Source organism: Oncorhynchus tshawytscha, linkage group LG20, assembly GCF_018296145.1.
Source record: "Oncorhynchus tshawytscha isolate Ot180627B linkage group LG20, Otsh_v2.0, whole genome shotgun sequence".
NCBI classification, from domain to species: domain Eukaryota; kingdom Metazoa; phylum Chordata; class Actinopteri; order Salmoniformes; family Salmonidae; genus Oncorhynchus; species Oncorhynchus tshawytscha.
The window spans coordinates 9,225,353-9,239,957 of NC_056448.1; positions in this window are offsets into that span (position 1 = coordinate 9,225,353).

Genomic DNA, 14,605 nt, shown 5'->3' on the forward strand with positions numbered 1-14,605 from the left:
TTCTATTCGTGGGAGGTGTGTATGGCAGTGTCTGGAACCATTGTATGACCTCTCTGATGTTACACTTATCCTGGGATAGTGTATGACCTAGAAGCTCACTCCCCTCAGGAGTGGGGTCAAGAGGGGTTTACTTGAGATGGGAGTATCTAGAGTTGACAATTGATTTATGCCATTGGATGAGTTGGTGGTTTTGTGCTATGAAGTACCAGGAACGAGATTAGAACCTCGTCTTAGGGACAATACTCCTCTCTCAAGTAAAAGTCTTCCTTTGTGAACTGTTCCTAATATTTGTGGTTTGTCATTTCGACTAGGGGGATGGATCTTTGCTATAAAAGATCTCAGTAGCCATAGTGTTGACACCCTCAACGGTTCCTTAGAAATGGCGAATCGTTGAAAGTCAGTGCTATTGCAAAGCTCTTATTATTAAAGATGTAGTTTAAGTAAAACTCTGACTGGTGTGTGAAGTTTGTCTCTCTCCTCATTTGGTATTACAGAAATTAACCACCACATTTGGCGACGGGGATGGGATGTGAATCTTCACTCGGTGACGGCTCCTGACGACCTGGGTAAATCGTGCTCAAGGGATCCCTCAAACTTGGGATCTCAGGGAGACCACACTTCGGGAACGGAGCAGATGGACCAAACTAAGATCTGAGAGGCAGCAGGCCGAGTGGATGCCACATCCCGAACATTGTTTAAAATTAAAATTAAAAAGTTGAGCAAACCAGACTTGAAGTTGAGTTTTTTTAACAATAGCCTCTGTTACTTGGGCTCTGAGTGTGTATTCCTGTGAGAGTGGGGCACCTTGGAGGCGTAAGCAGGGCCGAGTCAGAGGAGAGTAATCTGAGAGTTTGTGGACTCAAAGAAACTCTGCCACTGGTCGGTTGCAGACGACCTAGAGCCGTCCTGACACTGAATTGATCACAGTGGGGATTGGTGCGGTCTGTAGGGGCGAGGAGCCAGGTTGACTGTGCGTTCTGTGTGAAACACGGTACTTGGTGAAGCCCTATTGGAAGAAGGACCTCGTTCTGAAAGTGTCTAAGTGACCCTCAGAAGTGGTGAAATCCAATTATTTTTAATGTGCTAGCCAGGTATTCCCTGGGTTACCCTGTGTGGGTGTTTTGTTTTGGGACCACTAGGTAATATTTTGATAACAGGGTTTCCCTGTACATATAGACAGGGTTTGAAATCCTGTGTAGGTAATCTTTGTAGGAGCATTCTGTGTGAGCGAGGTAGGTTGATTCTGTGTGGACATCTGACCAGTTCTGTGTGAGCATCTGACCAATCCTGTGTGGGTGATCATTTTAGTTCTGTGTGAGTACATAAGGAATTTTTGTTATAACTGTTTTTCTCTCCCTGTGTGTGTGTGTGTGTGTGTGAAATGTTGTGTTTGTGTGTGTGTGAGACTAAGGAGCCAAGGGTGCGCGCTGGTGCAATGAACCAGGCATTCCGGAGCCTTGAAGGTTATGGTAGATAAATGGGGTAGGGATATTCTGGAACAGGTTTATATATATGGCATAGAGAGGGTGGTTTTCCTTTGACAGGGACACTAAGTGTGACACTGTTAGACGAGATAAGACAGAAATTGGTAGAGAAGGAAGGTAAACTAGGGAAAAATTATAAAATGGAATGGGTGAAATTCAGGAAACGGGAAAAGTACGCTGATAAACGAAAGAAGAGACAGGACCCATTTCGGGGAAAACCCTGTCAGAATATGGTAGTTCAGACTGAGGAAGGAGAAAAGAATGGGAAAGATGAAACAGTGAGAAAGAATAGGAAGGATGATGATGACAGAGACTGTCCCCCTCCCTACTGCCGGACCTTCCTCCTCCTCAGCCGTCTCCTGCTGGTCCGCTGGATGCAAAACCACTACAACCTGCAGCCCCACCCCCTGTCTCTCCCAACACCACGGTCATTGATCGTCTGACACGGAGCCTGGCTGAAGTCCTGAATGGGTCTGGAGTGACCCCGGCCAGTCCCACTGGAGGCGCGGTGGGGGGGAGCACGCCAGAAGGGTAAGAAGATCAACAATCCTTTTCTAAAGGCTCCTCCACTCAGCTCCAGTGAGGAAAGTGAGGAAAGGAGGGGTACGCCAGCTGACTCCCCCGCTGAAGGACCGTCTACGGGCCAGGACGGAGAGGAGTGTGTCTACCCTCTCCCCATACGACCCAGCAACAGACATATATCGACAATACCCTCTGATGGCCTGTCCCAACCCTCAACCTCGACCTGATGATGCTAATGCTGCTGCCGCCGCAGCACGGAGAAGCATTGTGTATGTCCAGAGGGCGTGGAGACATGATGAAATCAAAGACATTATAGAAGACCTACCAGACCCAAGTAAGGACGCTGTGAAATATTCAGCAGAGATGAGGGTATTGGTGGGTCAGTACAAACCATCTGCTGCTGAGATAGCCCATATCTGTAAAAATAAACTGGGACTCAGGTGGGCGGATGTACAGGGACAGTTTGATTGCAACTACCTGTGGGCTGAGAATAGTGCGTATCAGGACCACATAACGGCGCTGCTGACCAGGATTGTGGAGAAGTATCCAACTAAGACTGACTGGACTGCCATCAGAGAATGCACTATGAAGAAAGACGAGGCCCTGGAGGCTTTCAGAAAGAGACTTGAGACCTGTTTCAGGCTACACAGTGGTACACAGTGGAAGACACAGAAACTACAGGCTGCCCAGATGATGTTTTAACAGGGAGCATCCCCAGCAGGGACAGGAAAAGGAGGTGGTGTGCGCAAGAGTCACATGGTAGGGATCATGTGTCAAAGGGGGAAGTTGTTGATTTTATAAATACATTTGGATTTGGACCTGGGTTTTCTGTGTTTGCTGAACAATTTTGGGCAAAATGTGACTAACAACATGGGAAGAGGGATTCCCATGCCACTGTCGGCTCCAACCCCTGAAGGACCATTTGAACACATAATGATGGATTTTATTGAACTCTCTCCTTGCCAGGGTTACAAATATTGTCTGATGATAGTGGATGCCTTCTCCAAGTGGGTAGATGCTTTCCCATGTCGACATGCCACTGCTATGGCAGTAGCCAAGAATCTCCTTAGGGAGATCATCCAAAGGCAGGGGTTACCATCTAAATTAACCAGCAACAATGGCTCTCACTTTGTGAACCTGGTGATACAGAACTTGTCTGAGAGTCTGCAGATAGACCTAGGACCCATTGTAGCTATAGGCCGCAATCAGGCGGTTTAGTTGAACGCGCTAATCAGACCCTAGAATCTAAGATGGAGAAGCTTATGGCATAGACAGGGCATTCCTGGGTCACTGTGATGCCCCCTGGCTCTGATGTGCATGTGAGGGCGGCCCCACAGAACCGCTGGATTGGCTCCTCATGAGGTTCTGACAGATAGACGAATGAGGATGATCAATTCTCCCTTCCCACAGAACAAGCTGACACTGATGGGCTGTGACGATGACATGGTAAGTTATTGTACTGCTCTAAACAATGTTCTCAAGGCTATTTTCCCCAGGGAGAAAGCGGCTCTATCCCAGCCTCTGGTGGGGATCCTGCACAAACTGCAACCAGGTGACTGGGTAGTGGTTAAAGACCTGAGACGAAAGCATTGGAACCAGCAGAGGTGGACTGGACCATACCAGGTGATGCTGATTACCCCCACTGCTGTTCGCATAGCTGAGGGGTCTACTTGGATCCACGCCAGCCACTGCAGGAAGATGCCATACTGCCCACCAGACCCTGAGGATGGAGGACCAGAAATGCCGGAAGTCACCGACTAGATGGCCATGGGAGGATCAGGCCCAGACTCTACGCATCATGTTTCTTGCTCTTGTCTTGAGCCTTCTCATTACAGTTGCCATATGGACTCAAGGACAACCGGTCCTGGAAGGACAACATGGTACGGACTCGACTGAGGACCGTTCAGTCCCATGGCGGGACTTAAATAACAGCCACTCCAGCTCCAGCCAACGGCAGGCTCAGGACAGGAGACCAGAAAACAATAGCCGCTCCCATATCAAAAGAAGAAGAAGGTCGATGCATCCACTGGATGAGCATCACAGTAGGAATCACGAGGGAAACACTTGGTGGTCATTGCTTAACTATACAGTAAAGACTGAACTGATGTTAGGAAATACCTCCTGTTATGTATGTAGCTTGTTTCCACATTCAGCGATCTCCCCATTCTTACAGTATTCAGTAGAGGTCAGCATTTATGACACTATGTGCACTAGAAGTGCTCTTGTCCAATGAGAACACAGGGGGTCAACCCTCACTAGGTAGAACACTGAGGGATAAATGCATTAATGGTGATTTATCATCAACAAAAGATTTATGAGGTCGATTTGATTGTTCACATTGGTACAGTAGAATCATCTTAGAACCTAGATCCTGTGTACCAGAACCTATTCAAGTCCAACCCCGGCGAACCCCATTCAGGACCAGTCATTGTCACAACCCAAGCAATATTTCCTTACCACAATTTAATGAGTCCTATCTGGGAATGTCAACATGTGTCAATTATAGTGTTTACCCAATAGGATGTAGCTGGAAGAAAGGAACATGCAGCTCTGGAAACCCCATTAGACTGAGGGTGGGGCACACCATTATTGATGCAGAAAACTGACGATCGTTCTCCTCATCGATTTGGCACGGGCAACATTTACTGATTGGATCTGTGGTGATCAAGCCTGTCTCTACCCAACACATTGGACAGTGAGCTGTATTTTCGGTAAACTAAACATCTCCCTTGTGGTAATGCATAAAACTAGCTCCTCCACTCCAAGCAGGTTACGACGAATTAAGAGAGGCATCTCGCAATCCCAATTATGTCCCCAGTGACTCGCGACGATCCTCAAAATTGCCCGTGGGTTAATCCCCTGGTATGGGGCATCGGGGAACGCACATGAGTTGGATCGGTTAGGATATCATTTGGAATCCCTGGTAAATTTGACCACTTCAGGGTTTTCTATTATAAGACCAGAGTTGCAAGCCACTCGACTCATGGCAACACAAAATAGGGTGGCACTTGACATGACATGCTAGCACATGAAGGAGGGTGTGTCAAATTATAGGAGATGTACATTCTGTACATTCATACCCCAGGGAGATTAATATTTGACTATTGTAGTGGAACATTTGAAAGAGCTTAGTGGTGTTCTCGAAAGGGTGTTCTCGAAAGGGAAAACCAGCCTGACATCGACTGGAATCCGTTAGGGTGGGTTCAGTCAGTGCTTGGTGCTTGGGGAGTGACTATTTTCCACTGGCTCATCTATGGTCTAATATTACTGATTGCTCTGTTGATAATTATCGTTTGTGTGAAGAAATGGTTTAATAAAGTGGTTGATGTTGTTCTTACTATGTCCTTGCTTGCAAATGAAGTAGCTATAGATGAAGAATCTGAGATTGATGGAAGACAATCAGGTGACCACAGTGAAATATTCTCACTGGACAGTGTAGATAGAGAGGGTTCACAGTATATGAATGATTTCCCAGACCTATTCCCTACTCCTGACTACAACTCTAATGGTGGGAATCCCAATTCTGAGCATGAGGACTCAAAGGGATGACTGTCTTATCTGTTGTGATGAGGACTGTTAGACACTGTAATATAGGGAGCATTTATTTGTTCTGTTGTTTTTTTTTTAAAATGTCTTCAACAATGTATTATTCTGTATGACTAAACATGTGCAAGTCTGTCTTGTAGTATAAAGGTTGTAAACTTATATGGAAATAAGGTACTCGATATTGAAGGGATTTGATTCTCTATTTTCTTTCAATTTTGATTGTGTTTTTTATTTTTATAATTCATATACGCTGCAACTACTGTTAGTAAGGTACCATGTTACTGTTCTGGTTCTCCAGAATGGGTGGAGTCCCTTGAGAGGGGAATGTGGCGGATGAATCATAATTAGTTGGGTAACATAGATAATTAAGATGTCTTATCTGCATAATATGCTTATGTGATATACTTGTTATTAGAATATATCCGTTTGGACTCTGGTGTTGACAATGGCACTTCTTCCCTCAGCTGGGGCTCAGGTACTTGGGGCCCAGAGAGGGGAGAGGTCAGGCTTTTCTTTCACATGTCCTTGGTGCTATGCAGAATATCAGAAAGGGAAGAGGACAGGATGGAACATTGTTTTCATATGTGAATGTGTCTTTACCTATTCTTAAACCATGTGAAGGGATGGAGTGATTCATGGGGAAACAATTATTTGTCTCCACAATGTCTGTGTGCAAGTCACTCCCTCCTTTTCTATTGGAGGGAGGTGTATGGCAGTGTCTGGAACCATTGTATGTCCTCTCTGATGTTGCACTTATCCTGGGATAGTGTATATGACCTAGAAGTTCACTCCCCTCAGTGAGCTTGTCCAGGAGTGGGGTCAAGAGGGGTTTACTTGAGATGGGAGTATCTAGAGTTGACAACTGATTTATGCCAATGGATGAGTTGGTATTTTTCTTCTATGAAGTACCAGGAACGAGATTAGAACCTCGTTTTAGGGACCAAAATGAATGATAATTTATAGCGAATGCTATCTGGCTATGGGATACTCCTCTCTCAAGTAAAAGTCTTCCTTTGTGAACTGTTCCAAATATCTGTGGTTTGTCATGTCGACAAGGGGGTGGATCATTTTTATAAAAAATCTCAGTAGCCATTGTGTTGACAATCAACGGTTCATTAGAAATGGGTAATAGTTGAAAGTCAGTGTTATTGCAAAGCTCTTATTATTAAATATGTAGTTTAAGTATGAAGTTTGTCTCTCTCCTCATTTGGTAATACAGAAATTAACCACCACAATCACCACAAACATATACTTCATTACAAAAAAGAACAGCATGCACTTTAAGAAGGTATAATTATTCCCTGAACAAAACATCCAACACATAAGAAGGTAATACAAACCTTGAGTCTTTCCCATCCAAACCAGGCAGGACAATGGAGGAGATCGCTTACACAAAACGTGTCTATTTCAATCCGTGTCGTAAATCCACTCAAGGAATGCCTTCTGGAATGTGTCACCACATATCTTTCCACTCTAATAACATGTTAAACATACAGAGGTATAAGTAGGGGGCAATTTTTATATTAGGGACAAATATTAACTGCTAATTCATTAAAATTATCATATTATTAGAACAGTGTATACACACTTACCCTGCCAAAGTGCTTTGTTCTTCCATGAAGCATTCCCACAAAGGCTTGACCGGAGAATCCTGGGGCCAACACCTTCATGTCTTTAAAGGACTTGAAGAGGTCCACTGTGAAGATGGTCTGGTGAGTTACGGTGGCTGGCCAGTAGCCACTCTTTACAGGTTCGTCCAGCCCCACTGTCCAATGTCTCAGACACCCGGAGCAGTTCAGAGGAGGAACGGACAGGTTGTAGCAGCCTGAGTCAGGAGTAATTATTAGGAAGTAATTAATTACATTATTTAAAAACATGTCAATAGAAGTAAAGTCCTTAAAAAACACATATTTACTTTTTATTCCAATCAGGATGTCCTGCTTGCCACTTGTCACTGTCAGGGCGCAACCACACAGCTGTGGCACAGCCATGGACAAAAGTAACTAGAAGCCAAAATGTGACGCCAAAGAATGGCAAATAATACTGATGCATTAAAAATTGTGGGGAAGTATAACTGTGTCTATTGGGTGAAGAGATTATAGAATCCACTCTGACAGATATGTTATAGAATTATGATATACTGTACAAGGCATGCAGAGTTGTGGCTCACAAGATAATCTGTTGTTTATTGCCATGTAATTTCTCAGTTTAATGAAATGTTTTGCATTAGATCAATGAATAACATACGTCATGCCTACATTTGATCATAAACATGGTCTGATGTGTATGACAAATGCATTTTCTTTCACATATCAGTTGTACTGCTTGATTAATAATGTGTTTGAGGTCATATTGTTGTTGGTGCTTACCTCAAATCAAATCAAATCGAATTTTATTTGTCACATACACATGGTTAGCACATGTTAATGCGAGTGTAGCGAAATGCTTGTGCTTCTAGTTCCGACAATGCAGTAATAACCAACAAGTAATCTAGCTAACAATTCCAAAACTACTACCTTATAGACACAAGTGTAAGGGGATAAAGAATATGTACATAAAGATATATGAGTGAGTGATGGTACAGAGTGGCATAGGCAAGATACAGTAGATGGTATTGAGTGCAGTATATACATATGAGATGAGTATGTAAACAAAGTGGCATAGTTAAAGTGGCTAGTGATACATGTATTACATAAAGATGCAGTAGATGATATAGAGTACAGTATATACATATACATATGAGATGAATAATGTAGGGTATGTAAACATTATATTAGGTAGCATTGTTTAAAGTGGCTAGTGATATTTTTTTACATCATTTCCCATCAATTCCCATTATTAAAGTGGCTGGAGTTGAGTCAGTGTGTTGGCAGCAGCCACTCAATGTTAGTGGTGGCTGTTTAACAGTCTGATGGCCTTGAGATAGAAGCTGTTTTTCAGTCTCTCGGTCCCAGCTTTGATGCACCTGTACTGACCTCGCCTTCTGGATGATAGCGTGGTGAACAGGCAGTGGCTCGGGTGGTTGTTGTCCTTGATGATCTTTATGGCCTTCCTGTGACATCGGGTGGTGTAGGTGTCCTGGAGGGCAGGTAGTTTGCCCCCGTGATGTGTTGTGCAGACCTCACTACCCTCTGGAGAGCTTTACGGTTGTGGGCGGAGCAGTTACCTTACCAGGCGGTGATACAGCCCGACAGGATGCTCTCGATTGTGCATCTGTAGAAGTTTGTGAGTGCTTTTGGTGATAAGCCGAATTTCTTCAGCCTCCTGAGGTTGAAGAGGCGCTGCTGCGCCTTCTTCACGATGCTGTCTGTGTGGGTGGACCAATTCAGTTTGTCTGTGATGTGTACGCCGAGGAACTTAACTTTACTACCCTCTCCACTACTGTTCCATAAATGTGGATAGGGGGGTGTTCCCTCTGCTGTTTCCTGAAGTCTACAATCATCTCCTTAGTTTTGTTGACGTTGAGTGTGAGGTTATTTTCCTGACACCACACTCCGAGGGCCCTCACCTCCTCCCTGTAGGCCGTCTCGTCGTTGTTGGTAATCAAGCCTACCACTGTTGTGTCGTCTGCAAACTTGATGATTGAGTTGGAGGCGTGCGTGGCCACGCAGTCGTGGGTGAACAGGGAGTACAGGAGAGGGCTCAGAACGCACTCTTGTGGGGCCCCAGTGTTGAGGATCAGCGGGGTGGAAATGTTGTTGCCTACCCTCACCACCTGGGGGCGGCCCGTCAGGAAGTCCAGTACCCAGTTGCACAGGGCGGGGTCGAGACCCAGGGTCTCGAGCTTGATGACGAGCTCGGAGGGCACTATGGTGTTAAATGCCGAGCTGTAGTCGATGAACAGCATTCTCACATAGGTATTCCTCTTGTCCAGATGGGTTTAGGGCAGTGTGCAGTGTGGTTGAGATTGCATCGTCTGTGGACCTATTTGGGCGGTAAGAAAATTGGAGTGGGTCTAGGGTGTCAGGTAGGGTGGAGGTGATATGGTCCTTGACTAGTCTCTCAAAGCACTTCATGATGACGGAAGTGAGTGCTACGGGGCGGTAGTCATTTAGCTCAGTTACCTTAGCTTTCTTGGGAACAGGAACAATGGTGGCCCTCTTGAAGCATGTGGGAACAACAGACTGGGATAGGGATTGATTGAATATGTCCGTAAACACACCAGCCAGCTGGTCTGCGCATGCTCTGAGGGCGCGTCTGGGGATGCCGTCTGGGCCTGCAGCCTTGCGAGGGTTGACACTTTTAAATGTTTTCCTCACGTCGGCTGCAGTGAAGGAGAGTCCGCATGTTTTAGTTGCGGGCTGTGTCAGTGGCACTGTATTGTCCTCAAAGCGGGCAAAAAATGTATTTAGTCTGCCTGGGAGCAAGACATCCTGGTCCGTGACTGGGCTGGTTTTCTTTTTGTAATCCGTGATTGACTGTACCTCTTGCGTCTGAGCCGTTGAATTGAGATTCTACTTTGTCTCTATACTGACGCTTAGCTTGTTTGATTGCCTTGCGGAGGGAATAGTTACACTGTCCACCTGGTAGACGTAGTGTTTCACACTGAGGTAAAGACCCTCAATCTTCTGCTGGAGATTCCCCGTCTGCCCTGTCTGACTATCCTGAAGTGTGCCTGTCAAACATATGGCAAGTTAAAAACATGACTCGACTGAGATGGGAGGTGTTCAACAAGGCCCGGGCCACTTCACTTTCGCCGCACCGACCTTATGACTGCGGGATTGACCTTCTCCCAAGCACGACTCTCCCGAGGACGACTGTACTCTCTATCGGGACCAGAGACCAAGACGATGGAGACCGACATTGGGGACTACCTAGCTGCAGGATTCATCCGTTCTTCTTCTTCAGCCGCTAGCGCAGGGTTATTCTTTGTGGAGGAGGACAAGAAACTGCGCCCGTGCAGGGTTATTCTTTGTGGAGGAGGACAAGAAACTGCGCCCGTGCATCGACTACTGGGGTCTCAACGACATAACGGTGAAGACACGCTACCTCCTACCCCTCATCTCCTCGGGGATACAGCCGCTCCAGAGGGCCACCGTGTTTTCCAAGCCGGATCTACGGAATGCCTTCCACCTGGTAAGGATACGGGAAGGGGACGAGTGGAAGACCGCCTTCAACACGGCCAGCGGTCACTACGAGTATCTGATCATACCATTTGGCCTCACCAACGACCCCTGCTGTGTTCCAGGCTCTGGCCAATGATGTTCTCTGCGATATGTTGAACCGGTTTGTCTTTGTCTACATCGATGACGTTCTGATCTTCTCCCGCTCCACCCAAGAACATGTGCTCCACGTACGACAGGTCCTCCAACACCTCCTGGAGAACCAGCTGTTTGTATAAGCAGAGAAGTGCGAGTTCCATTGCTCCACCATCCTTTTTATGGGTTACATCATCACTGCAGGGTGTGTACAAATGGATCCCGGGAAGTTGAGAGAGGTGGTTGATTGGCCCCAGCCTACTTCAGAGGTGCAGCTACAACATTTCCTGGGGTTCGCCAACTTCTATCCCTGCTTTATCCGGGGTTACAGCACCCTGGATTTCCCCCTGTCAGCACTCACCTCGCTCAAGGTTCCGTTCACGTGGTCTCCAGCTGCTGACTGGGCGTTTCGGGCCCTCAAACATCGCTTCACCACAGCTCCCATCTTGGTTCGTCCTGACCCATCCCGTCAGTTTGTTGTGGAGGCTGATGCTTCTGATGTCGGAGTGGGGGCTGTACTGTCCCAGCGTTCTGCCCTGGACCTCAAGCTACATCCCTGCGCCTTTTTCTCACATTGCCTCAACGCCACGGACAGGAACTACGATGTGGCGAATCATGTGCTTCTCGCGGTGAAGATGGTGTTGGAGGCACTGGATAGAGCGGGCAGAACATCCATTCATCGTGTGGACCAACCACAAGAACCTGGAGTATCTCCGCACCTCCAAGTGCCTCAACTCCAGGCAAGCCAGATGGGCCCTGCTGTTCACACAGTTCAACTTCTCCCTCTTGTATCCAAGAATGTCAAGCCGGATGCACTGTCCCGCCGCTATAGCCCCACGACTACGACCCCATAACCCGAGACTATCCTTCCCATTTCGTGCCTGGCGACGGCACTCAGCTAGGGAATAGGGAAGCAGGTCTGTGAGGTGCAGAGTTCCCAGCCGAACCCCAGGGGGACCCTGAAAACCGGATGTTTGTTCCTGACGTTGTCCTTTCTGCGGTCCTGGAGTGGGCCCACTCCTCCAAGCTTGCTTGCCACCCGGGCTCCCGTCAGACCCTGGCCTTTGTGCCACAGCGCTTTTGGTGGCCTACCATGGTCCCTGACGTGTCCGCATTCATTGCTGCATGCACAGTTTGTGCACAGAACAGGACTCCTCTGCAAGCTCCGGCTGGTCTCCTCCAACCTCTGCCTGTCCCTCATCGTCTCTGGTCTCATATCTGCCTTGACTTTGGCACGGGTCTCCCCTGTCTGATGGCAACACTGCCATCCTGACCACGGTGGATTGGTTTTCCAAAGCCACCCACTTCATTCCTCTCCCCAAACTACTGCCAAAGAGACGGCCCAGCTCATGGTGCATTACGTCTTCTGGATCCATGGACTACCAGTAGACATGGTCTCTGACCTGGGTCCTCATTTCGCGTCCCAGTTCTGGAAGTCATTCTGCACCTTCATTAGGTCGTCGGTCAGACTGTCCTTGGGTTCCAATCCCACCACCTGGAGCCAGCAGCTTGTGTGGGTTGAATATGCCCGCAACACCCTTCATTGCTCTGACACGGGCCTATCTCCTATTTAGTGTTCCCTGGGGTGTTCCCTGAGCAGGAAGAAGAAGTCGGCAATACCTTCTGCCCAGATTTTTGTCCGCCGCTGTTGTCGTACCTGGAAGAGAGCCTGATCGGCCCTCCTCGAGACCACCTCCAGGTATCGATGACAAGCGGATCACCACCGGACCCCTATCTCCCCGGTACGTCTCGGTAGAAGGTATAGCTGTCCACCCGGGATCTGCCCATCCGGGTGGAATCCCGCACACTCTCCCCCCGGTTTATCGGCCCCTTTCCCATCTCCAAAATGTCAAAGTGGAAGATTATTTAAATGTCTTAATTTTTTTCTTTATGGAAAATAAAGCACAGTGCATTCGGAATGTATTCAGACCCCTTCCCTTTTTCAACATTTTTTTTGTTCAAGCATTATTGTCATGACAAAGTATTCAGACCCTTTGCTATGAGAATAGAAATTGAGCTCAGGTGCATCCTGTTTCCAGTGATCATCTTTGAGATGTTTCTAAAACTTGATTGAGGAAAGGTACCTAGTCAGTTGTATGACAACACATTGAATTAAAAGTGTCTTCCACATTTAACCCAAACCCTCTGAAGCAGAAAGGTGAGGAGGGCTGCCTTAAATTAACATCCATGGCGCCTGGAGAACAGTGGCGTGCCTTGCTGATGGGACATATGTTTTACCTTGTCAGCTCAGGGATTTGATCCAGCAACCTTTAATTTGCTAGCCCAACACTGTAACACTAGGCTACCTGCCTCCATGAATTGGATTCCACCTGTGGTAAATTCAATTGATTGGACATGATTTGGAAAGGCACACACACCTGTCTATTTTAGGTCCACAGTTGACAGTGCATGTCAGATCATGAAAGGAATTGTCTGTAGAGCTCCAAGACAGGATTGTGTTGAGGCACAGATCTGGGGAAGTGTACCAAAAAAATACTGCAGCATTGAAGGTTCCCGAGAAAACAGTAGCCGCCTTCAATCTTAAATGGAATAAGTTAGGAACCAACAAGACTCTTCCTAGAGCTGACCCGCAGGCCAAACTGAGCAATCGGGGGAGAAGGACCTTGGTCAGTGAGGTGACCCAAGAACCCCATGGTCACTCTGACAGATCTCCAGAGTTCCTCTGTGGAGATGGGAGAACCTTCCAGAAGGACAACCATCAATGCAGCACTCTACCAATCAGGCCTTTATGGTAGAGTGGCCAGACGGAAGCCACTCCTCAGTAAAAGGCACATGACTGCCCACTTGGAATTTGCCAAAAGGCACCTAAATGACTCTGAGAACATGAGAAACAAGATTCTCAGGTCTGATGACACCAACTCTTTGGCCAGAATGTCAAGCGTCATGTCTGGAGGAAACATGGCACCATCCCTACGGTGAAGCATGGTGGCAGCATCATGCTGTGGGGGTGTTTTTCAGCGGCAGGGCAGGGAGACTAGTCAGGATTGAGGGAAAGATGAACGGCGCAAAGTACAGAGAGATCCTTGATGAAAACCTGCTCCAAAGCGCTCAGGACCTCAAACTGGGGCGAAGGTTCACCTTCCAACAGGACAACAACCCTAAGTACTCAGCCAAGACAATGCAGGTGTGGCTAAAGGACAAGTCTCTGAATGTTCTTGAGTGGCCCAGCCAGAGTCCGGACTTGAACCCGATCGAACATCTCTGGAGAGACCTGAAAATAACTATGCAGCAACGCTCCCCATCCAAGCTCACAGAGCTTCAACAAAGTAGAGTAAAGGGTCTGAATTCTTATGTAAATGTGATATTTCAGTGTTTTATTTTTATACATTTGCAACAATTTCTAAAAAACAGTTTTTGCTTTATCATTATGGGGTATTGTGTCAGTTGATGAGAGGGGAATTTAAAAAAATATATATTTTAGAATAAGGCTGTAACGTAACAAAATGGAAAAAGTCAAGGGGTTTTTTCCGAATGCACTGCATACGTATATAAAAAAAAGCTAAACATTTTGGTACACAAACAAATCAATGCAAGTGTGTGGTTTGTATCACGTATGAGCATTTTTCATGCATTGAATTTCAGAAACTCACCTCATCCATTCGGAGGAGTAGATTTAAAATTTGTATTAAAAAAAAATTCAGCGCAAATCTCCAATAACGGCACCAGATGGTGCCAAAAGTGTTTATTGGGATCTATTCTTGAAGATATTGGTTTCCTCTTATAAATTGATCATGTAAAGACACTTTACTAGGTGTTTAAACACAATATTACATACAGTATGTTAGCCTTTGTCAACTAACATTTTACAGATTGCTATTTGCTAGGTAAGTTAGT